Raw genomic sequence first — 25079 nt, 5'->3', positions numbered from 1 at the left:
AAGGGAAGTGTTCCCACTGTTGTAAAGGAAGTAGGGCAGCAGTTTAACGCCAAGGAAGGAGGGAGGAGGGTGTGTCAAAAGGATCTGGGGGACGCAGAGATGAGATGGGCCTAAAACGTTTCCAGCAGGTTACAATCTTTGCTGTGTTGCCTCCTTTTGTGAGAAAATAAAAATGAAAAATTATTTGGAAGCATCCGAAAAATTCTAGGGGACGGTTGGAAGCGAACTTTTAAAAATTCTTTTTTTTTTTTTTTTAAAGGAAGCAGCAATAAAAATGAACGCGTCACATGTGAATGATCAAAATAAAGGTTCGAGGGAAAAGTACAAATACGTGCCTGCTGCCCTATGCCAATATGTTTCTAATTATAGAGTGTGTGTGGATTAGATTGACAACAGCAGATTACAACTTGTGTTTTCAGGACATTTTACACCCTGGCCGTTTTATTTGGTCTCATATAGTCATCACACTCCTTTTTCCCTCTGTACCTGTGCTATTAAGTAGCACAGTGAGGAAACGTAAAAGGGCAACTGGGCTGCATTATCTTTGGAACTGGCTTGTTGTTCTTCCCACTCCATCGACGTATGCCATTTCAAAAAGTTATAGATATTTGAGGAGTTGCTAATAAAGTTATTTTTGAAAATAGTTTTTATACTTCTTGAAATAATTAAAAGCATTTTTCAGGGTACATATTTTTCTGACTGTGGTCTTTAATACTTACTCCTCTCTCTACACACACACACACACACACCCTCTGTGTGTGTGTGTGTGTGTGTGAGTGTGTGTTCCTTTGTCTGTTATGGGAAGCTGGTTGACCAATGCAGGCATACCCTATATATTCAACCATCACTCAAACAAACGTACAATCCACAAAAATAATCTAGGTTTTCCTTGACCAATCTCTTATTTAATCTGTGGGTACTCTGTGCCTCAGGATTAGATGAATATCCTTACAAAGTGATATTGCGGAGGTAGATATCGATGACGAATAATATCGTAGTTCTCCACTTAATACGAGACGATACAACTGACCAGGCTGGGAGTATTTGACCCTTCCTAGAAAGCCTTTAGGAAGTTCAGAACAGGTCACTGTAGACATGCTCACCTTTGGCCGCACTCTTTGATAAGAGCATTCCCAGAAGTACCCAAAGCTAAATGTATACTCTAGACAACTGGGAACTAAGGAACTGTGGGGATAATATGTACTAAATGGATTGTGATGAGAGAAACCATGGCTGAGAAGAATTTGCTCCCTAGACATGACAAAGCAGCAGCCTCTCCAACATGGCTTTACAGTTGTTCTACTTTTTAGTACTGATTTTAACTACCAGCTCTTGCATGCCTTAAATATTATTTTGTTGTGGCAATAACATGAGATCTATCCTCTTAACAAATGTTTAAGTGTATAATATAGTGTTGTTAATCATATGGCTGATCATGTACAGCAAATCTCTAGAATATTCTCCTCTTGTGAAATGGAGATTATGCCCATTGATAAAAACCACCTATTTCCCCTTCACTCCATGATGCTATTCTCTGATTCCCTGAGGTTTACCACTGTAGATGCTGCCTGTAAGTGGCACTGCGAATAGACATTGCTCCTTAGAAGACACACTATGGGCTCTTTGTGCAAGTCCTTAGCAGAGAGCATTTCCTTTGGTCCAGTACTGTCCTTGTCAACCTGGTGAAAATAAAAGTTGAAATGAAAAGTAAAAGGTATTGTGAGTCATCACATGAATAAATGGGTTCATTAACTCTCTCTAAACATGAGTCTGGCTTTGAACACTTTAATGGTCTGACTCATTTAGTTCACCTTCTTCCAGGGTCTAACTTCCTATGAACAGATGATTGACTTTGTTCAAAGTGGAAATAATTAGAATCAAAAGGGATAGTAATTTTATTCAGAATGATCTGCTCAGTCTAATTAGATGGTCCACGTGGAATAAGGAATAGGAAATGTAAATTAGAAAATAGGATTTTGAGTCAAACAATATTTCTTTTAGCATGAAGTAGGAGAAAGTCAATCTCTTTGAATTATACTCATTTCTCAGAAAAATCAGTCAGGTCTTGAATGCTGACACCTTGGCAATGAATGATGTAACAACTTGGTATTACATAACAGATGGTCTTTGACGAGGGCCACTGAATTCAAACCACCTTTATTTGCAAAACCACAACTATTTTTTGGTTAAGATTATTTACTGTAACTTGTTAAATGAACACTGAACCTTAACTATTTCACTAGGATCTCGAGCATTTAGAAATCTGTAGGTTGTAAGTTTTAGTGAAAAAAATCCTTCAATGGTTTTGACATGTGTAGTGTAAACATATAGAAGGCATAATGTTAGTTTTAAAGGCACTGATGGGTCTTGTAGGGTAGTGAAGAGACATAGATTGTGAAAACATTATTTGGTGAAAAACAGTCATACAAAACTCTAAACTGCAAATATTTCTCCTTTCATTCTACCTATCTTCTGTTTTCAAATAAATTCTCATTAGTTAGTTTCTCTATGGTTAGTCTGGTGTCTTGCTTTTATTAGTGTTAAGATGATGTCAATTGCACATGCACACCCATATTCATGCATAAATGCACATAGAACTTCCTGAGGCCAAGTATGAAAAATTACCATGAAAGAAAGTTTTAACTGAGTGTAGTGAACTCATTGTTGGAGACACCACCAGGAGTTCATCATTTTGATATTTTCCCCATAACACATGTCCTGCTGAATAAAACCAATAGTTGTTGAATACGTGGTTGGCAAACAATTTCTCTCAGTCTGCAGCTTGCTTTTTCGTCCTCTCAATGGGGTCTTTCATAGAGTAGAGACTTTGAATTTTAATGAAGTTCAATTTATCAATCTCCTTTAAGGGTTTAGGCTTTTAGTGTCAAGTCTAAAAACTCTGTGTCTAGCCCTAGATCCTGAATATTTTCTCCTTTCTTTTCCCCCCAAAAGATTATACATTTCAAGTTATTTTTAATATAAGGGATGAGGTTTAGGTCAATTTTTATTTTATTTTATTATTATTATTGTTCTTGGTCAAGAGATGTTTAATTTCTCCATACTATTTGTTGAAAAGGATATCTTTTCTCTGTTGACTTGCTTTTGCACCTTTCTGAAAAATCAGCCATTGGGCAGATTTCTTGAACTTTTTTTCCTGCCTTCTCTGTTCTATTCCATTGATTTATGTGTCTGTCCCAACGCTACACAGTATTAATTACCATAACTATATAGTGAGGCTGTGTAATTCTTTTCACACACTGTTGGATTCAATTTGCTAATATTTTGTTGAGGGCTTTTTATGGTGGAGAGGGGCAGAAAGAGAGGGAGAGAATCTTAAGCAGACTCTATGCCCAGAAAGAAGCCCAAAGCAGGGCTCAATTTCACAACCCTGAGATCATGACCTCAGCTGGAGCCATGAGTCAGACGCTTAACCGACTGAGCCAGCCAGGCTCCCCTTGTTGAGGATTTTTTTATGTTTCTGAGATAATGGTCTGTACTATTGTTGTTGATGTACTTTGCCTTGTGTTGAGGGTGTCAGGGTTATAAAGGCCTCATTAAATTATTAGAAAGTGTTCATTTCTTTATTTTCTAGAAGTGATTAAGTAAAATTTGCTCCTGTATATTTTGGTAGGATTGTCTACGGAAACCATCTGGGCCTGGGAGTTCAAAATTGTCAGTTTAGTTTATTTAACAGATGCAGGACTATTCATGTGATCTATTTCATCTTGGATGGGTTTCTGTTATTCTTAGTATTTGAGGAATTGGTCCATAAAGTTATTTAAGATAATTTAAGATATTCCTTTATTTTTCTTTTTAATGGCTTCAATATCTGTAATAATAATCCACTTAATTCCTGGTATTGATGAGTTGTGTCTCTTCTCTTTTTGTCTTTGTCAGTCTTGCTAGAGGTTTACTAATTTAGTCAATTGTTTGGAAATTCAATTCAATTTCACTGGCTTCTATTCTAATCACTATTATTTTCTTCCATCTACTTGATTTGGTTTTATTTTGCTCTTTTTCTAGTTCCTTTAAGATAAGATCTTAGATTATTGATTTTTTTCTTTTTCTGATGTAAGCATTTAGTGCTATAGATTTCCTCTCAGCATTACTGTGTCTGAATCTCACAAATGTTGATCTTCATTTTTATTCGGTTCTATTTTTTATTGCCTCTGAGATTTCTTCTTTGACCTATGGATAATTCAGAAGTGTGTTTAATTTCCAAGGGCTTAAAGTTTCCCCTTGACATTCTGTTATTGATTGCTGGTCAGATTTCATTTTGATCAGAGAAAATATTTTATTCAATTATTTTCAGTTTGATGAAGTTTCTTTTATGGCCCAGGATACATTTGAATGATCCACAGGCACTTGGAAAAAAATCTGTATTGAGCTGTTGTTGGATAGAGTGTGTGTACTTGTTTAAATTGGTATTGTTTGTTGATTATGTTGTTCAAATTTTCTATGTCCTTGATGACTTTCTGTCTAGTAGTGCTATCATTTGATGAGAGGGGAGTGTTGAAGTCCTACATTATAACTGGGAATTTTTCCATTTCTTTTTTGAGCCCTATTAGTTTTTACTTCATGTATTTTGAATCTCTGCTTTAGATGCATATGTATTTAAGACAGTTATGTTTTACAAGAGGATTTATAATGTAATTATTATGAAATATTTCTCTCTGTCTATAATTGTTTTTGCCTTGAACTCTATTTTATCTGGTGTTTTATCTGATGTTAATTACCTATTTTATTTGGAACTAATATAGTCAGTCTTGCTTTTTAAAGATTAACGTCTGCATGATACATCTTTTTTCATTTTTCTTTTTCCTCTTAATCTGTGTCATTGAGTTTGAAGTATGCTTTTTTTTTTTTTTAAAGATTTATTTATTTGACAGAGAGAAATCACAAGTAGACAGAGAGGCAGCCAGAGAGAGAGAGAGAGGGAAGCAGGCTCCCTGCTGAGCAGAGAGCCCGATGCGGGACTCGATCCCAGGATCCTGAGATCATGACCTGAGCCGAAGGCAGCGGCTTAATCCACTGAGCCACCCAGGCGCCCTTGAAGTATGCTTTTTAATAAATAGTATATAATGGGTCATGTCTTTAAATTCAATATCTGTCTTTTTATTGATAAAGTTAGACCATTTACATTTAAGTACTTATTGATAGGGCTTAAGTTTGCCATTTTAAAATTTGTTTTCTCATTATGTCTTTTTAAAAAAATTTTTCTGCTCCTCTTTACTTCCTTCCTGGGTATAGCTTGAACACTTTTCGGGATTCCATCTTGATTTATTTTTGTTTTTTTAACATATCTCTTTGCATGGTTTTCATAGTAGTTGCTCTGTGTCTAGCAATGTAAATATGTGACGTATCAGTTTCCTGGTGTCAGTATTTTACCTACTTGAGTCAAGTGCAGACAGCTTACCTCCATTTAAGTCTTTTTACTTTCACCATTTTAAAATATAATTGTCTTGAATAACATGGTGTTATAATTATTGTTTCAATTATCAAACATGATTTATAACACCCATAAGGAAAACAAGAGTACATATACACATTTGATGATTTCTCCATTTTTCTCTTTCCAGATGCTTCAAGATTCTTTCTTTTGTCATTTCCTTTATTATTTCATGTTTGAAGAGCTTTCTTTAGCCATTCTTTAAGGATAGGTCTTCTAGTGACACATTCTTTTAGTTTTCCTGCATCTGAGACTATTCTGCTTTTATTCCTGAAGGGTAGTCAGTGGATATAAGATTTGTGGGTGGTGATATTTGTCTTTCAACATTTGAAAAATGTGCTATTTTGGTCTGCAGTATTCTGCTTGTGCATCTGGGACTCCCACCAGGCCCTGCTGGAAACCCCTGAGAGGAAAGGAGCTTCTCCAGGTCTGACGACCCTGTGCTCTAGGATGTTAAGAGGCGTCCTAGTGCAGTCACTAGTATCAGCAGGATACACCCACTAGTGCCACTCAGCCACCTGTTGTGTCGTGGTGGGGGAGGGCTGTCTCAAGCAGGAGGGAAGGAGAACATATCTCTGGCTTCCGGGTTATCCTCCTCTCCAGTGCTACTGGAATCACTTGGTGGTATTGGTGGGACTTCTTTTTGAAAAGTAGGTGAATGAACCTGGAGCACTATCTGGTAATAAGATGGGTTTGAAGACGTTAGGCCTGGGTCTTCTGTTGGGTAGTTGCAGGGTGGGATTAAGTTGCCTTACCCTATATTGTTGCTCCAGTCCTGGGCTCTATAATCACATCTCCTTCCTCATTATACCTTTCAGAGTTATCCCTTTGGTGTCCTTTATATTATTTCTGGATTTTTATAGTTATACTTAGAAGGGAGAAATGAGTCTAACCCATCTGGTCCTAATCAGAAGCCCTTTGTTGTCATATAGGGTCTCACAGCGTTTTAAATGCTTCTTAACATTTCATTTAGGGCTTGAAAAATGTGAAAGTAGAAAAATGTTTTTAATTGTGGTAAAATATAGACAACATGAAATTTATCATTTTAACCACTCAGAAGGTATATACCTCAGTGACATTCAGTACCGTCACACTGTTCTGCAATCACCACAATCCTACTTCATCTCCAGAACTTTGTCATCTTCCAAAACTGAAACTGTGTATCCATTAAACACTAACTTCCCATTTCCCCCTTCTCCCAGCCTTGGGAAACCACCAGACTGCTTTCTATCCCTATGAATTTGACTACTGTAGGTCCCACATATAAGTAGAATTATACAGTATCTGTTCTTTTGTGACTGGTTAAATTCATCTAGCATGATGTCTTCATGGAAAGGGGTAAAATTTGAATTGGCAAAATTTATTACACATTGAAATGTTTTAAAACATTGGGGGGAAGGGTTTTAAATTAGTAGCTAACTTGGGACTTTGAAACTGTAAAGCCTGATATGTAGTATGAACTCAACAATGTAGCTATCAAAATTATTTTCTTCATATTTTGTTATTCCTTTCCTCCCTGGCATGAGCAACTGTAAGTCATAGAGGCTTGAGTCAGAGTTCTGCTTTTGTTTCTTTTTGTGACAACTAGCCATAATCTCTGTTTACTGCTAGAAATGCACCATAAAGAATCAATAGAGGTAATCCAATCAATGCAACTTCAGTGGGGGAAATAGAGCCTCAATATGAGAGTCGGAGAGGCTTAAATTCAGACATTAATTCTTATCATTTAATGTCTTTTGACAAGTTCCTTAAACTCTGAATCCTGTTACTTCATCTATAAAGGGGAGGTAAACAGGCCTATTTGAGGGTTAGTGATAATTTAACCCTTTATATATATAAGGATATAGATATAGATATAGATATAGATATAGGTATAGATATAAGCATGCCTGGGTAGCCCAGTGGTTAAATGTCTGACTCTGATTTCAGCTCAGGTCATTATCTCAGGGTCCTGAGATGGAGCGCCTTGTGTGACTCTGCATTGGCCATACAGCCTACTTAAGAGTTTCTCTCTCTTCCTCTCCTTCTGCACTTCTCACTCTGTGTGCACTTGAGCTTCTCTCTCTCTCAAAAAAAAAAGATACATATACTAGGTGCTCACTAAATCACTCCCGTGTTATTGATTACCATATTAGATACATCCTTGTGTATGTTTATATCATGCTTAATTGTGATATTGGGCAATGACTCTCTATCCTTACTATAATTTTCTTTTAACACTATGGACTTATTAGTGGGCAAAATAATTTATTATTCTAAATAGCTTTGGATGTTCTAAGTTCAGTGGAAGTGTTAATGGATGATAACCAAGGAAAGCTCATGAGAAACATATTAAAATTTCTGAATTCTTTTATTGTGGTGAAGATAGAGAGTTTAATATATTTAAGAATAAGGAAAATAGATGTTTTCATGAAAAAGACTTTCATAAAAAGGTAAAGTCTTCTTAAGAATGGCAGAAATGGGTGATGCTTAAAAATTATTTTTAGAATAACCAAATAAATTCCTGTTCTTACATTACAGTAATATTTTATTAGGCAAGCATGCATGCATGAATTTATTTTTATCCTGCAAATGCAAAAATCCAGAGATTCCTGCTGGGTTTGGTATCATGACAGAAATATTTGCCACTCTGAGCCAGCAATAAGGTTAATCAAATAGTTTGAATTAAATAAATAGCATATGCAAATGTTTTTATAAATGGAAAAATACTGTATGCAGCGTAATGTATTATTACCAGCTCACTAACTGCTGAGATTCATGAGTAGTACTTAAGTGTGACATGGGTTGAACTTCCATGTGGACAGATTGTGGTTTAATGGTTTGAATAGAAGTGAAAGTAAGGATGGTTTTGCTGCATTTCTGCTGCCAATAATATTAAAACATCTCCAAATATGAAAACATTAAACTTCTTAACATTTCCAAGAAACCGATTCATAAAATATGCCTTTTACCTATTACCCAGTACTTTGGACTTTGGAGGAAATAATCCTGGCCAAACCTAAGCTCCAATTTTATGATACTTGCCCTTTGTCAACAGTTAAATTTAAAGATCAGTTGGTGCATTTGTTCTTCCTGTGAAGGAAAGATAAGAGAATTTCTTGTTTCTTGAGGTTATGGCAAACCTTTATCTGTTTATGTTTGCAGCATCTGAGAAGTTAGTGTTTATAGGTTGAAACCACGCTGCTAGCAAGAACGTTGTCAACTTATTACCTGAATTTATGTAATTTCTAGTTTGTTCATTGTATCCTCAAATAGAGACTGGGCCATCTCTTTAAAAGTGGTTAAAGCAGTTTTTTTCTTAACTAGAAACTAGATACTAAAAAAATCACGTTCCAAAAATTTGAAGCTTCTATTCCTAACCTAGACAAGCAATGCTAAGATTTTGGTCTGTGACTGCAACCAGGGTCACTGCAATATGTCACTGAGAATTCATACTTTGGTGCTTGTTTTGGCCTTTAAACTGTTCATTTGTACTGTGAACTAGATTATGTACTTTTAACTGTCAGTTAGCTGAATGCGTTTCAAGTCAATTTACTAAAATAGTCACTGTTAAGCGGTATATTTGGACAGAGTTGACACCTTTGACATTTTCTAAAATGGCAAAAATAACTGTATTTAAGGGTATGATTTATGAATGTCGCATGCCTACAGAACTTCCATATGATTACGGTTTTCACGGAAACTGCTGGGACTCTCTCTGCAAACTGTTGAAAGAGCAACTAATTAGTGCCATGTGATCATCTGTTTAACACAGACAGACACACGTACAGAAACATGTAGAAACACCATATCAACCCAAAACCTATGATCTTGTTACTTCTTAGAATCGCCTTTTGTCTAACAAGAGAATGGGTGAGGCCACAGCAGAGGCAGCGGAAGTGAGGGAGAAAGGGTAAGATTGATAGTACAGAATTGCCTTTATGAAACACATATGCTTTGGTATAAATAAGGCAAGCAACTTGCCATGATTAAAAAGTATTTCGAACCCTTAGTTGTCTTCTAGATTGCTGGCCTCTATTAAAAACTTCTTAAAATAATAGATAGCTTTAATTCTTCAAGCTAAAGAAAAATTATATCATCTTAAAGATTTTCTATATTTATTGCATAGATGTGACTTGAGTACGGGGAAAAAAGAGCAAAATCTCTTGTATTGCAAGTTTTAAATGTACCAGGCCAAGGTTTACTTAATTAGAACCTCGAGGCAATAAAGGAGCCCTTTTTAAAATTCTGTGATTCTTAATATGCTAAATAATGCAAAGCTTCGACTCTTCAAGCATGAGACACACATCTGGCAGCTTAACATTTAAATTACTGGGGGAAAAAAAATTCCTCACTTCAGTAGTAATTTTCTCCAAGAAAAGAATAGAAAATGTATTACAACTAAATTTAATTTCTTTTTAGATTTCCAGCCTAATTGCAGACATTTTTCTAGGTTTTTTGTATTTATATTTTTTACACATATTTTCTGTACATTTTATTAATGTTTAATTTGGGATGCCTCTCACTGTTAGAGTTCTTGAAAAATTGTGGTGTATTTTCTTAGTAAATTGTTTTGAGAAATCTATCTGATCTCAAGTAATAAAGACAATGGTCTAGAAAATAAAGGGAAAATGGAATTTCAGAGACACCTAAAAATATTGCTGACAAAAAGACAGCATTTTTCAGTTAGTTCCACTTTAATTTTTTTTCTCTGTTTTGTCATTTTCTGGCTCTTTTCTTGCAAACGTTATTATAAACTGCATTCTTTCTTGTATTTCTCCAAAGGATAGTGTCAAATCCTTAATTAATTTTACAAAGGTCATTTGGAAAAACCATTAAAAATATGCCAAGTAAAAAAGATTAGCACAACACAGGGAGAACACACTTTTATAAACATACACATTTATATATAGATAGGGTACTGTAACATATAGTTTTGACAAGTGTTTTCTTGTGCACCTCATACATTATTAAAAATATGACTGTTTCATTTGTTTTTTCTAGGTGATCCCAGCTGACACATTCTAAAGACATCAGCAGGTTACTCTTATTTGTAAACATTTTGTCCTTTTCTCAATATAAAAAATCTGAGAATTAATTGAGTAATAGTTCCATAAAATAAAGTGAACTTTTGAAATAATTAACCTATATTTGTATTACTAACACATAAACATGGGTGTTAATTAGCCCATGATAAATGAATGTATCCATTTATACTTTTTAATTAAAAACTTAAACAGAAATGCAATATCCAGTTTTAGCTATAACAGAGTAACTCTTCTGTATAATCAACTATTATACTGGAGAGAACGTATGAAGCAGTGTTCTGGGGATTGGCCCTCAGGAAGCGCCAGACTTCCTGATCCTTGAGAGAAGAGAAGTTTTGAGGCAAGCCTTGGCTTTCTAACCTGGATGCAATATTCTGTCTGTAGAGCAGGGATGTGGAATCCTAGCAGGGAATCTCACTGACTGAGCTTGACATTCAGGGGAGCTGAAGCAGCTGGGGTCTGCAGAGTAGAACACAGAACAGAGATATGCAGAAGGAAAACCAGAAGTCTGTATTGCTAGGTGAGCCTGAAAATAGAACAGAGATACTAGAACTGAAACTGAGATGACATTCAAACCAGGAAAGGCATTTAATACCTAGTTATCAAATTGACAGCAAATTAGGATGCCCAAAGTCTATATATTAAGCATAAAGAACATTTACAACTGCTCCCAAAAGAGTAAAATAACCAGAAATAAACTTAACCAAAGAGGAGAAAGATCTATACTCTGAAAACTAGAAAACATTGGGGACGCCTGGGTGGCTCAGTTGGTTAAGCGGCTGCCTTCGGTTCAGGTCATGATCCCAGCGTCCTGGGATCGAGTCCCACATCGGGCTCCTTGCTTGGCAGGGAGCCTGCTTCTCCCTCTGCCTCTGCCTGCCACTCTGTCTGCCTGTGCTTGCTCTCGCTTCTCTCTCTATGACAAATAAATAAAATAAAAAATATTAAAAAAAAAACTAGAAAACATTGATGAAAGAAATTGAAGATAACACAAACAAATGAAAAGATATTCCATGCTCATGGATTGGAAGAATTAATATTGCTGAAATGTCCACATTACCCAAAGCAATCTACAGATTCAATGCAATCAATTTCAAAATACCAGCAACATTTTTTGCAAAACTAAATTTTTTTTCATTTTAAAATTTATAAAATTTATATGGAACCACAGAAGATCCTGAATAGCCAAAGCATTCCTAAGAAAAACAAGTCTGTAGGTATCATAGTCCAGCAAGATACACCACAAAGCTGTAATGATCAAAACAATATGGTATTGGTGCAAAGATAGATACATAGATAATGGAACATGATAGAGTCCCCCAAAATAAACTCACATAAGGTTAATTAATCTATGACAGAGGAGGGAAGAATCTACAAAGACAAACATTATATGCAATGGAACAATGATGAGAAATGGCCAACATTGTCATCAGAAACAATGGAGACTAGAAGTCAATGTAATGACATGGTTAAATAGCTGAGGAAAGAAATGTCAATCAAGAATTCTGTACCTAACAAAAGTATCCTTCAAAAATTAAGGTTGCGGGGGAGGAGTCAAGATGGCGGAGAAGTAGCAGGCTGAGACTACTTCAGCTAGCCGGAGATCAGCTAGATAGCTTATCTAAAGATTGCAAACACCTGAAAATCCATCGACAGATTGAAGAGAAGAAGAACAGCAATTCTGGAAACAGAAAAACAACCACTTTCTGAAAGGTAGGACCGGTGGAGACGTGAATCCAAAGCGACGGGAAGATAGAGCCCGGGGGAGGGGCCGGCTCCCGGCAAGCAGCGGAGCAACTGCGCACAAAATCAGGACTTTTAAAAGTCTGTTCCGCTGAGGGACATCACTCCAGAGGCTAAACTGGGGCGAAGCCCACGCGGGGTCAGTGTGGCCTCAGGTCCCACAGGGTCACAGAAGGATCGGGGGTGTCTGAGTGTCGCAGAGCTTGCGGGTATTGGAACGGGAAAGCCGGCTAGAGAGACAGAGGCGACAGTAAGCTCACAGCTTGGTGTTACCTTGAACCGGTCGCAGGCTCGGTGAGCTCGGAGAGCGGCCGGAGGCCAGGCAGATGGGAGTAACTGGGCGCTGTTCTCTGAGGGCGCACTGAGGAGTGGGACCCTGGGCTCTCGGCTCCTTCGGGCCGGAGACCAGGAGGCCGCCATTAGAATTTCCCATTCTCCGGAACTCTACACAAAGCGCTCAGGGAACAAAAGCTCCTGAAAGCAAACCCGAGCGGATTACTCACCCCGGCTCCTGATAAGGGCGGTGCAATTCCGCCTGGGGCAAAGACACTTGAGAATCACTACAACAGGCCCCTCCCCTAGAAGATCAACAAGAAATCCAGCCGAGACCAAGTTCACCTACCAAGGAGTGCAGTTTCAATACCAAGGAGAGCAGCAGAATTCCAGAGGAGGACAAAGCAAAGCACGGAACTCATGGCTTTTTCCCTGTGATTTTTTTTTAGTCTTGCAGTTAATTTAATTTTTTTCTTTTTCATTTTTTGTTTTTTTTTTCTCGCCTTCTGGTTAATTTTTTTTTAACTTTTACCTTTTTCTTTTTTAACGTTTTTTAACTAGTTTTATCTAATATATATATTTTTTCTTTTTTATATTTTTCTTATTTCTTTTCTTTTTTTTTCTTTTTTTTTTTCCTTTCTTCCTTTTTGAACCTCTTTTTATCCCCTTTCTCCCCCCTCACGATTTGGGATCTCTTCTAATTTGGTTAAAGCATATTTTCCTGGGGTTGTTGCCACCCTTTTAGTATTTTACTTGCTCCTTCATATACTCTTATCTGGACAAAATGACAAGACGGAAAAATTCAACACAAAAAAAAGAACAAGAGGCAGTACCGAAGGCTAGGGACCTAATCAATACAGACATTGGTAATATGTCAGATCTAGAGTTCAGAATGACAATTCTCAAGGTTCTAGCCGGGCTCAAAAAAGGCATGGAAGATATTAGAGAAACCCTCTCGAGAGATATAAAAGCCCTTTCTGTAGAAATAAAAGAACTAAAATCTAACCAAGTTGAAATCAAAAAAGCTATTAATGAGGTGCAATCAAAAATGGAGGCTCTCACTGCTAGGATAAATGAGGCAGAAGAAAGAATTAGTGATATAGAAGACCAAATGACAGAGAATAAAGAAGCTGAGCAAAAGAGGGACAAACAGCTACTGGACCACGAGGGGAGAATTCGAGAGATAAGTGAAACCATAAGACGAAACAACATTAGAATAATTGGGATTCCAGAAGAAGAAGAAAGAGAGAGGGGAGCAGAAGGTATACCGGAGAGAATTACTGGGGAGAATTTCCCCAATATGGCAAAGGGAACGAGCATCAAAATTCAGGAGGTTCAGAAAATGCCCCTCAAAATCAATAAGAATAGGCCCACACCCCATCACCTAATAGTAAAATTTACAAGTCTCAGTGACAAAGAGAAAATCCTGAAAGCAGCCCGGGAAAAGAAGTCTGTAACATACAATGGTAAAAATATTAGATTGGCAGCTGACTTATCCACAGAGACCTGGCAGGCCAGAAAGAGCTGGCATGATATTTTCAGAGCACTAAACGAGAAAAACATGCAGCCAAGAATACTATATCCAGCTAGGCTATCATTGAAAATAGAAGGAGAGATTAAAAGCTTCCAGGACAAACAAAAACTGAAAGAATTTGCAAACACCAAACCAGCGCTACAGGAAATCTTGAAAGGGGTCCTCTAAGCAAAGAGAGAGCCTACAAGTGGTAGATCAGAAAGGAACAGAGACCATATACAGTAACAGTCACCTTACAGGCAATACAATGGCACTAAATTCATATCTCTCAATAGTTACCCTGAATGTTAATGGGCTAAATGCCCATATCAAAAGACACAGGGTATCAGAATGGATAAAAAAACAAAACCCATCTATATGTTGCCTCCAAGAAACTCATTTTAAGCCTGAAGACACGTCCAGATTTAAAGTGAGGGGGTGGAAAAGAATTTACCATGCTAATGGACATCAGAAGAAAGCAGGAGTGGCAATCCTTATATCAGATCAATTAGATTTTAAACCAAAGACTATAATAAGAGATGAGGAAGGACACTATATCATACTCAAAGGGTGTGTCCAAGAAGAAGATTTAACAATTTTAAATATCTATGCCCCCAACGTGGGAGCAGCCAACTATATAAACCAATTAATAACAAAATCAAAGAAACACATCAACAATAATACAATAATAGTAGGGGACTTTAACACTCCCCTCACTGAAATGGACAGATCATCCAAGCAAAAGATCAGCAAGGAAATAAAGGCCTTAAACGACACACTGGACCAGATGGACATCACAGATATATTCAGAACATTTCATCCCAAAGCAACAGAATACACATTCTTCTCTAGTGCACATGGAACATTCTCCAGAATAGATCACACCCTCGGTCCTAAATCAGGACTCAACTGGTATCAAAAGATTGGGATGATTCCCTGTATATTTTCAGACCACAATGCTCTAAAGCTAAAACTCAACCACAAAAGGAAGTTTGGAAAGAACCCAAATACATGGAGACTCAACAGCATCCTTCTAAAGAATGAATGGGTCAACCGTGAAATTAAAGAAGAATTGAAAAAAATCATGGAAACAAATGATAATGAAAATACAACGGTTCAAAATCTGTGGGATACAACAAAGGCAGTCCTGGGAGGAAAATATATAGCGGTACAAGCCTTTCTCAAGAAACAAGAAAGGTCTCAGGTACACAACCTAACCGTACACCTAAAGGAGCTGGAGAAAGAACAAGAAAGAAACCCTAAGCCCAGCAGGAGAAGAGAAATCATAAAGATCAGAGCAGAAATCAATGAAATAGAAAACAAAAAAACAATAGAACAAATCAACGAAAGTAGGAGCTGGTTCTTTGAAAGAATTAATAAAATTGATAAACCCCTGGCCCGACTTATCAAAAAGAAAAGAGAAAGGACCCGAATAAATAAAATCATGAATGAAAGAGGAGAGATCACAACTAACACCAAAGAAATACAAACTATTCTAAGAACATACTATGAGCAACTCTACGCCAATAAATTTGACAATCTGGAAGAAATGGATGCATTCCTAGAAACCTATAAACTACCACAACTGAACCAGGAAGAAATAGAAAGCCTGAACAGACCTATAACCAGTAAGGAGATTGAAACAGTCATTAAAATTCTCCAAACAAACAAAAGCCCAGGGTCAGATGGCTTCCCGGGGGAATTCTACCAAACATTTAAAGAAGAATTAATTCCTATTCTCCTGAAACTGTTCTAAAAAATAGAAATGGAAGGAAAACTTCCAAACTCATTTTATGAGGCCAGCATCACCTTGATCCCAAAACCCCACAAGGATCCCATCAAAAAAGAGAGCTATAGACCAATATCCTTGATGGACACAGATGTGAAAATACTCAACAAAATACTAGCCAATAGGATTCAACAGTACATCAAAAGGATTATTCACCACGACCAAGTGGGATTTATTCCAGGGCTGCAAGGTTGGTTCAACATCCACAAATCAGTCAATGTGATACAACACATCAATAAAAGAAAGAACAAGAACCATATGATACTCTCAATAGATGCTGAAAAAGAATTTGACAAAGTACAGCATCCCTTCCTGATCAAAACTCTTCAAAGTGTAGGGATAGACGGCACATACCTCAATATCATCAAATCCATCTATGAAAAACCCACCGCAAATATCATTCTCAATGGAGAAAAACTGAAAGCTTTTCCGCTAAGGTCAGGAACATGGCAGGGATGTCCATGATCACCACTGCTATTCAACATAGTACTAGAGGTCCTAGCCTCAGCAATCAGACAACAAAGGGAAATTAAAGGCATCCAAATCGGCAAAGAAGAAGTCAAATTATCACTCTTCGCAGATGATATGATACTATATGTGGAAAACCCAAAAGACTCCACTCCAAAACTGCTAGAACTTATACAGGAATTCAGTAAAGTGTCAGGATATAAAATCAATGCACAGAAATCAGTTGCATTTCTCTACACCAACAGCAAGACAGAAGAAAGAGAAATTAAGGAGTCAATCCCATTTACAATTGCACCCAAAACCATAAGATACCTAGGAATAAACCTAACCAAAGAGGCACAGAATGTATACTCAGAAAACTATAAAGTACTCATGAAAGAAATTGAGGAAGACACAAAGAAATGGAAAAATGTTCCATGCTCCTGGATTGGAAGAATAAATATTGTGAAAATGTCTATGCTACCTAAAGCAATCTACACATTTAATGCAATTCCTATCAAAGTACCATCCATCTTTTTCAAAGAAATGGAACAAATAATTCTAAAATTTATATGGAACCAGAAAAGATCTCGAATAGCCAAAGGGATATTGAAAAAGAAAGCCAACGTTGGTGGCATCACAATTCCGGACTTCAAGCTCTATTACAAAGCTGTCATCATCAAGACAGCATGGTACTGGCACAAAAACAGACACATAGATCAATGGAACAGAATAGAGAGCCCAGAAATAGACCCTCAACTCTACAGTCAACTAATCTTCAACAAAGCAGGAAAGAATGTCCAATGGAAAAAAGACAGCCTCTTCAATAAATGGTGCTGGGAAAATTGGACAGCCACATGCAGAAAAATGAAATTGGACCATTTCCTTACACCACACACAAAAATAGACTCAAAACGGATGAAGGACCTCAATGTGAGAAAGGAATCCATCAAAATCCTTAAGGAGAACACAGGCAGCAACCTCTTCGACCTCAGCCGCAGCAACATCTTCCTAGGAACAACGCCAAGGCAAGGGAAGTAAGGGCAAAAATGAACTATTGGGATTTCATCGAGATCAAAAGCTTTTGCACAGCAAAGGAAACAGTTAAAAAAATCAAAAGACAACTGACAGAATGGGAGAAGATATTTGCAAACGACATATCAGATAAAGGACTAGTGTCCAGAATCTATAAAGAACTTAGCAAACTCAACACCCAAAGAACAAATAATCCAATCAAGAAATGGGCAGAGGACATGAACAGACATTTCTGCGAAGAAGACATCCAGATGGCCAACAGACACATGAAAAAGTGCTCCATATCACTTGGCATCAGGGAAATACAAATCAAACCACAATGAGATATCACCTCACACCAGTCAGATTGGCTAAAATAAACAAGTCAGGAAATGACAGATGCTGGCGAGGATGCGCAGAAAGGGGAACCCTCCTACACTGTTGGTGGGAATGCAAGCTGGTGCAGCCACTCTGGAAAACAGCATGGAGGTTCCTCAAAATGTTGAAAATAGAACTGCCCTATGACCCAGCAATTGCACTACTGGGTATTTACCCTAAAGATACAAACGTAGTGATCCAAAGGGGCACGTGCACCCGAATGTTTGTAGCAGCAATGTCCACAATAGCCAAACTATGGATAGAACCTAGATGTCCATCAACAGATGAATGGATCAAGAAGATGTGGTATATATACACAATGGAATACTATGCAGCCATCAAAAGAAATGAAATCTTGCCATTTGCGACAACATGGATGGAACTAGAGCGTATCATGCTTAGCGAAATAAGTCATGCAGATAAAGACAACTATCATATGATCTCCCTGATATGAGGTAGTGGTGATGCAACATGAGGGCTTAAGTGGGTAGGAGAAGAATCAATGAAACAAGATGGGATTGGGAGGGAGACAAACCATAAGTGACTCTTAATCTCACAAAACAAACTGAGGGTTGCTGGGGGGAGGGGGTATGGGAGAAGGGGGTGGGATTATGGACATTGGGGAGGGTATGTGATTTGGTGAGTGCTGTGAAGTGTGTAAACCTGGTGATTCACAGACCTGTACCCCTGGGGATAAAAATATATGTATATAAAAAATAAAAAATTCAAAAAAAAATTAAGGTTGTTATGAAGACATTTTCAGATGAAGCAAAGCTGAAAAAATATTTCTCCAGCAGACCAGCACTATAAACAAACAAAGCTAAAGAATATTCTTCAGGATGGAGGAAAATGTTGTAAGATGACTTACACAGGAGAATGGTGATATTCCAGAAATGGCAAATATAGAGTTAAATACTAAAGACACATCCATCTAACAATATTCTTAAAATGTAAGTATTTAAACAAAATAAAATGACATTGTGAGGTGAGGTTGTAAACCATGTACTGATAAAAGACATGATAACAATAGCTCAAAGGATGAGGGGTGGGAGCTAGAATCATACTATTATGACTTTATTATTTATGAAGTGAGGTGTGAAGTGGATAATGGGAATGTCAGGTTTGAAGTATGGAATTCTATAATATTGACTATAAATAGACATGGATAATTTAAAAATCCATGCTATTAGTCCTAGATTAACTAATAAAACAACCTCAAAGATGCAGAAATAATAGAAAGTGATGGAGAAAAGAAGGGGGAATATGGAGAAAAGAAGATATAGTACTAAAAACATATGTATGTAACACAAAAGTAGGCAAGGGAGGCTCAACAGAAGAACAAAGAAGCAAAAGGCACAAAGCAAAAATGAATAACAAGATGGTAGACAAACTCAACCATATAAATAATTGCATAAAATGTTCAAGACTAAATAACTAAATTAAAAAGCAGGGATTGTCAACCTAAATCAAAATGCAGGAATCCACTGTATGCTGTCCACAAGAGATGCATGTTAAATCTGAATATGAAAGGACAGAAAAATATGTACCATGGAAATGCTATACATAAGGGAGCTAGTGTGATCACATTAATATCTCATATTAGAAATCTGAGAGTAAACTTTGAGACAACTATGAAAGGGGCAATTTATTAGGAAGCTACAACAACCTTAAATATGCTCTTAATGACAGAGATTAAATATTCATGAAATGTACTGAAACCATAAAACTAAAGATATACAGATGATGAGTTCTTTGACGTTGATCTTGATGATGACTTTTGGATTTGGTACCAAAACCCAAGGAAATAAAACCAAAGCAAACAAACAAAGAAAACAAAAACACACAAGTGGAATTACATTACATTAAAAACTTCTGCACAGCAAAGTAAACCACTAATGAAATGAAATGAAGACAATCTACCAAATGGGAGAAAATATTTACAAATGGTATATTTGATAGGAGATTATATCAAAAATATATAAATAACTTACAAAACTCAATATCTTCAAAAAAATATGATTAAGAAATGGGCAGTGAATCTGAATAGACATCTCCCAAGGTAGATATATAGATGGCCAGCAGGTACATAAAAAGATGCGAAGATATTCAATATCACTAATCATCAAGAAAATGCAAAGAGATAAATCAAGAAGGATATATAAGGTCTGAATGACACTATGAACCAGCTTGATCCAATTGACATTTACAAAACTCTTCACTTAAAAACAGCAACATACACTTTCCTTTCAAGGAAACACAGACTATTTGCAAGATAGATCATATGATGGGTAATAAATTAGAATTTAGTCTATTTTAAAAGATTTAAATAATATAGCAGTGTTTCTCTGATTTAATGGAGAAAGATTAAAAGTTTCAAGGGTTTCTCATCTCATCATTTCATATCCTGGAGTTCCTAGCCAATGCAACAAAACTTCTAGAAGAAAACATAGGAGAAATCTTTATAATTTTGTCCTTATACAGGACACAGAAATTACCTACTTTAAGAAAAAAAACCAAACAAATACATTGGATTTCAACAAAATTAAGCTTTTCTTGTCATGTTGCCATTAGGAAAAAATAAAAGACAAGTTATAGAGAGAAGCCAACTGTAGTATCTATATCTGAAAAAGGGTGTGCATCCAGACTATATAGAGAACTTTTACAACTCACTAGTGAGAAGAAAACAGACTTAAAAAAAATTACAATACTTAGAAGTTTCATAAAAGGATATAGAATTGCTCAAGGAGTTCATAGAGAATCTTTAGTCGTCAAGAATTTCAAATTAAAACTACATGTTACCTTGGGAAGAGTATGTGCTGTGGTGAGAGCTATGAATTGTGTAAGATTGATGAATCACAGACCTGTACCCCTGAAACAAATAATACATTATATGTTAATTTAAAAAAAAAAAGAAAAAAAAACTACATGTTACCTCTTCACGATCACTAATATGCCAAAATTAAAAACAAAACGAAAACAAAAATACCACCAAGTGTTGATGATGACTTAGAGGAAACTTTCATACATTGCTAGTAGGAGTATAAAATGGCACAACTGCTTTGAAAAACTAGCAGTTTTTTGTTAAATGAAATAGACACTTATCAAAGACCCAGTGATTCTACTCCTATTATATAAAAATGAAAACATGTCCACAAAAAGACTACCACATGAGTGTTCATAGCAGCTCACTCACAACAGCCAAAAATTTTCATGCAAATATCCATCATTAGATGAAGTAATAAATAATTGCAGTATGGTCACACAATGGCTTATTACTCAGTAACAGAAAAAGTGATGAATATCAAAATACTGTTCTGGGTGGAAGAAGCCAGGCACAAAAGAATAAATACTGTATTATGCCATATGTATGAAATTTTATAACTGGATTCCAATCTGTAGCGGTAGAAGTCAGATTAGTGGTTGCCAGGAGTGAGTGAGTGAGTGTGTGTGTGTGTGTGTGTGTGTGCTGGGGACAGGGGATCAACTGCAAAGGATATGGGAGAATTTAAGGGGGTCATGCTAAGTGCTTTATATTTTACTTGTGGTGAGGCTTTATATTTTACATGGGTGCATATGTTTGTCAAAACTCATTAAATTAGAATATATACATTTTATCATATATAAATTATCCCTCAGCACTTTGATTTTTAAAAGTAATAATATTGGACTCAGATATTCTGGATTTAGCCAGGGAGAATACAGAGTGTGTGGCATTAAAGTGGCCAGTGACATCATTATCTGATTCAGGCATTAAAGTCTGCAAGGAGTATGGTAGTGTTTGCTCTTGCCTTTTATTTTTTTATTTTTTATTTTTTTCTTAAAAGCTTTTTTTTAAATTTTTATTTTAAAATTTTTTATTTAAATTCAATTTAGTTAACATATGATTAGTTTCAGGTGTAGAATTTAGTGATGCATCAGTCGCATAAAACACCCAGTACTCATTACATCATGTGTCCAGTTACCCCACCCCACCACCCACTACTCCCGCAACCCTCAGTTTGTTTCCTAGAGCTAAGAGTGTCTTCTGGTTTGCCTTCCTCTCTCTTTTTATCTTATTTTATACGTCTTTTATCTTAAACACAGCATGTGGAGTTAGAGCGATGAGATGAGTACTTCTATGAAGGGAGTCTGTGGTGAGACATCATTCCTCCCTTGCTAGCACCCTTACGTCCAGTCTGAAATCCCTGGTTCATATCCTTATCTGGGCTAGTAATTAAAAAAAAAAAAAAAAAATGGTTTTCAACCTCTCTTAAAGGCTTCATCCTGCTTGCTGCTTCCTTCATGCTGGTCCTAAATATTGAGAAGGGAAGGCAGAACTCGGCTATCTTCTTTTCTGAGTATTATGCTTCTACCCCTTCTCTCCATCTTCTGAATCATGGCTATTGACTCCTTCAGGATCTAATCAGGGGAAGGCCAAGGCTGGACAGCAGAGAAGAGCTTATTTATCTGGTGTTGTCAAACAGTAGATGTTGTTAGGTTTTTAAAAGCTGATCTCCTCTTTCATGGGACACTTGTATGCTTTCTGTGGACATACACTTTCATATCCTTCCCTTTGCCACGGTTCTCTCACTCTGCTGGTCTTTTACCAGTCCTTCATTAGAACCAGACACTATGTGGTACCCTAATTTTGTATTAATAAATATAACATAACATAACATAACATAACATAATATAATATAATACAATATATGCCTGTATTACAGAGAAAGAAAGTAAGCATAATTGAATGGAGAACATACATTAAGGAAAGAAAGGCCAAAAGAAATGATCATTATCCTAAGAGAATCAGCAACACAAAGAAAAGGAAAGAGGGAAGTAGAAAAGTAAAGTAATATTTCTAAAAATATGACAATTCTCCCAGTAAAAGATACTGTCAAACTGAGTTAGAAAGAAAACCCACAGCTTACAATAAGCATGCTGAAAGAAATATTGAACAGCAATGAATGAACTGATTCCAGAAAACAAAACAAAAATAAAACTATCTCAAGAAGCAATGTCCACATCAAGCAAGTTAACACTGAATTTTTAAACAGATCTAAAGAGTAAGGGAAGAACATTTTAAAATGAGAAAAAGGTATAATTTATGAAAAAGATATAATATGACACAAAATGTATACATTTATACAATGTATAGTAGATGTTACATAAGGCATATAATTATAGGACGTGTACATTAATAATTACCTCATGTGTATGTATTCACTATATACATTTTTATAAGTTAGAAAATAGGTTTTGGAGCAGAAGACATTTTATGTAAGAACAAAGAAAATGTTAAATACTTTGAGAAGACTATCTCTTTGGTCAGGACTTTATTACCTGGACACGCACAGCACTACCACATTTTAATATAAACCAATATAAATTCCATTACATCAGCGACTGTTCCTGTAGGCAGGATTTCTAACTTGGTTTCTCAAAGATGTGTAAGCACTCATCCCCAGAAGCTGTACACACCACGAGAGAGAGGATCTGGGTGCACGTAATCTAATCACATGAACCTTTAATGGATGGGATTTTCTCAGGCTGGTAAGCAGAAGAGAAGGCAGGAAGAAAAACTGGAAAGATTCAGAGCGTCAGGATGCATCCCATGGTTGTTGGCTTAAAGGAGAGTGCAAGGAAAGCATGAGAAGGAAATGAATTCTGCCAATAACCAGCAAGCTTGGAAGAGGATTCCAAGACCCAGATGAGACCCGCAGCTTTGACTGATATGTTGACTTTGGCCGGATAAGACCTGGAAGAAGTGGAACCAGCTGGGCCATGCTTGCCTAGACTTCTGACCTGCAAAATATTTAAATGAACATTAAGTCATTAAGTTGGTGGAAATGTGTTCCAGCAGCAATAAAAAAAGTGAATATATTGTTCAACATTTAAAAAATATGTATAAGTAGAAATGGGGTATGGTTCTCACCTAAGATGCAAAGGAAGGGTTAAATGTATGGATGTGGGGTCAAATAAAACTGGGCTTAAATTTCAGATTTTTAGCTATCTGATTTGTGCAGTTCTCTGATCTCTCCGAATCTCAATTTCCAAGTCTGTCGTATGAGGTAATGCTGGCTCTTCTAACTGTTTTGTATGAGTGTATGTGTAGTAAACAATATAATACATATGAAGCTGAGCAAAAACACTAAAAATTCATTCTATTATTATTTCATATTTGTTATTCCACCTACCAGCTATGTGCTGTAAATTTAAATTTTCACTCTTTTAAAAGAATGGTATATTTAAAATGTAACTTCACTTACTTCCCTTCTCCTCTCTTTCTTATCTTGATTTTGGCCATATCAACCTCACTATGAATGAATTCTGTTTTAGACCCAAGGAAGCTCTTTTAATAATTTATAGCACTCTCAACTCAATAGACTAAAGTGCCAGACTTCTCACACAAGGAGCACCTGACCCGTCAGACTCTACCTGAAGAAGGACATTTGTGGGTATTTGCCTTCAGTTTGGCACCATCAACCAGGAACAGAGTCAGAAAATACAATGAAACCATCAAAATGCATGAGCCACATAGACCTCGACTGGAGAGAAGAGGCTGGCTGGGTCATCTTTAGGGAGAAAAAGTTTTCTAAAGCATGTAGACATGGAGACCAAGCCCTAAAACTTTTACACTATGGAAATCTCATTTTAAAAATGTCCCCAAGTGCAATTCCTAAGGGCCAGGGGATGATAATGTTTCATCCTTGCAGGGGGAGAAGAGGACAAGCAGCAAGACTTTGGCTGCTTATGGTTAAAAAAAAAAAAAAAAGATGTTGGGTCAACTTTATGAGATGGATTAATTGCCTGATTTATAATTTAAGAAACAGTATTGGGGCATCTGAGTGGCTCAGTCATTTAAGTGTCTGCCTTTGGCTCAGGTCATGTCCTGGGTCCGAGTTCAGCGTCACGTTCTTTGCTCAGAAGGGCATCTGCTTCTCCTTCTCCCTCTGTCTCTCCCCCTGCTTGTGCTCTCTAGCTCTCTCTCACTCTCTCTGTCTCTCAAATAATAATAATAGTAATAATAATAATAATAATAATAAAACAGTATTGTAAGTACAGTATTTCAGGCCCTGTTAGACACTGCAGAAGAAGAAACAAAGATGAACAAGACACATTGCCTGAAATGAGGGGTTTTGGTTATTGTTGTTTTTCATTTTATTTATTTTGTTTTATTTTGAAGAGAGTTTTTGATCTAGACAGTGATTTTCAACTGGAGATGTCTTGTCCTCCAGGGGACATTTGGTAATGCCTGGAGACATTTTTGGTTGTGAAACATGTGGAGGGGCTGGAGAGGTGGAAGCTACTGCTGGCATCTAGTGGGTAGAGGCCAGAAATGCTGCTAAACATTTTACAAAACAGGGCAGCCCCCATAACAAAGAATTATCCAGTCCCAAATATCAATAGTGCTGGGACTGTGAAACTGTGGTATAAAATAAATCACGCACGATATGGGAAAGATAGCTC

General features: G+C 36.6%; 1 protein-coding gene across 1 annotated transcript in view; it reads left to right on the top strand.

The window, feature by feature from the left end:
* Positions 1–25079, top strand: part of LOC101675906 — a gene marked incomplete at its 5' end in the record, with an annotated part of 303240 nt that overhangs the window by 126570 nt on the left and 151591 nt on the right. The gene's annotated exons all lie outside the window — the stretch shown is intronic.

This window comes from Mustela putorius, unplaced genomic scaffold (genome assembly GCF_011764305.1).
Source record: "Mustela putorius furo isolate JIRA1106 unplaced genomic scaffold, ASM1176430v1.1 tig00003870_pilon_pilon_pilon, whole genome shotgun sequence".
NCBI classification, from domain to species: Eukaryota; Metazoa; Chordata; class Mammalia; order Carnivora; family Mustelidae; genus Mustela; species Mustela putorius.
Note: the sequence above shows the minus strand (reverse complement) of the source record. Positions and strands in the feature narration are given on the sequence as shown.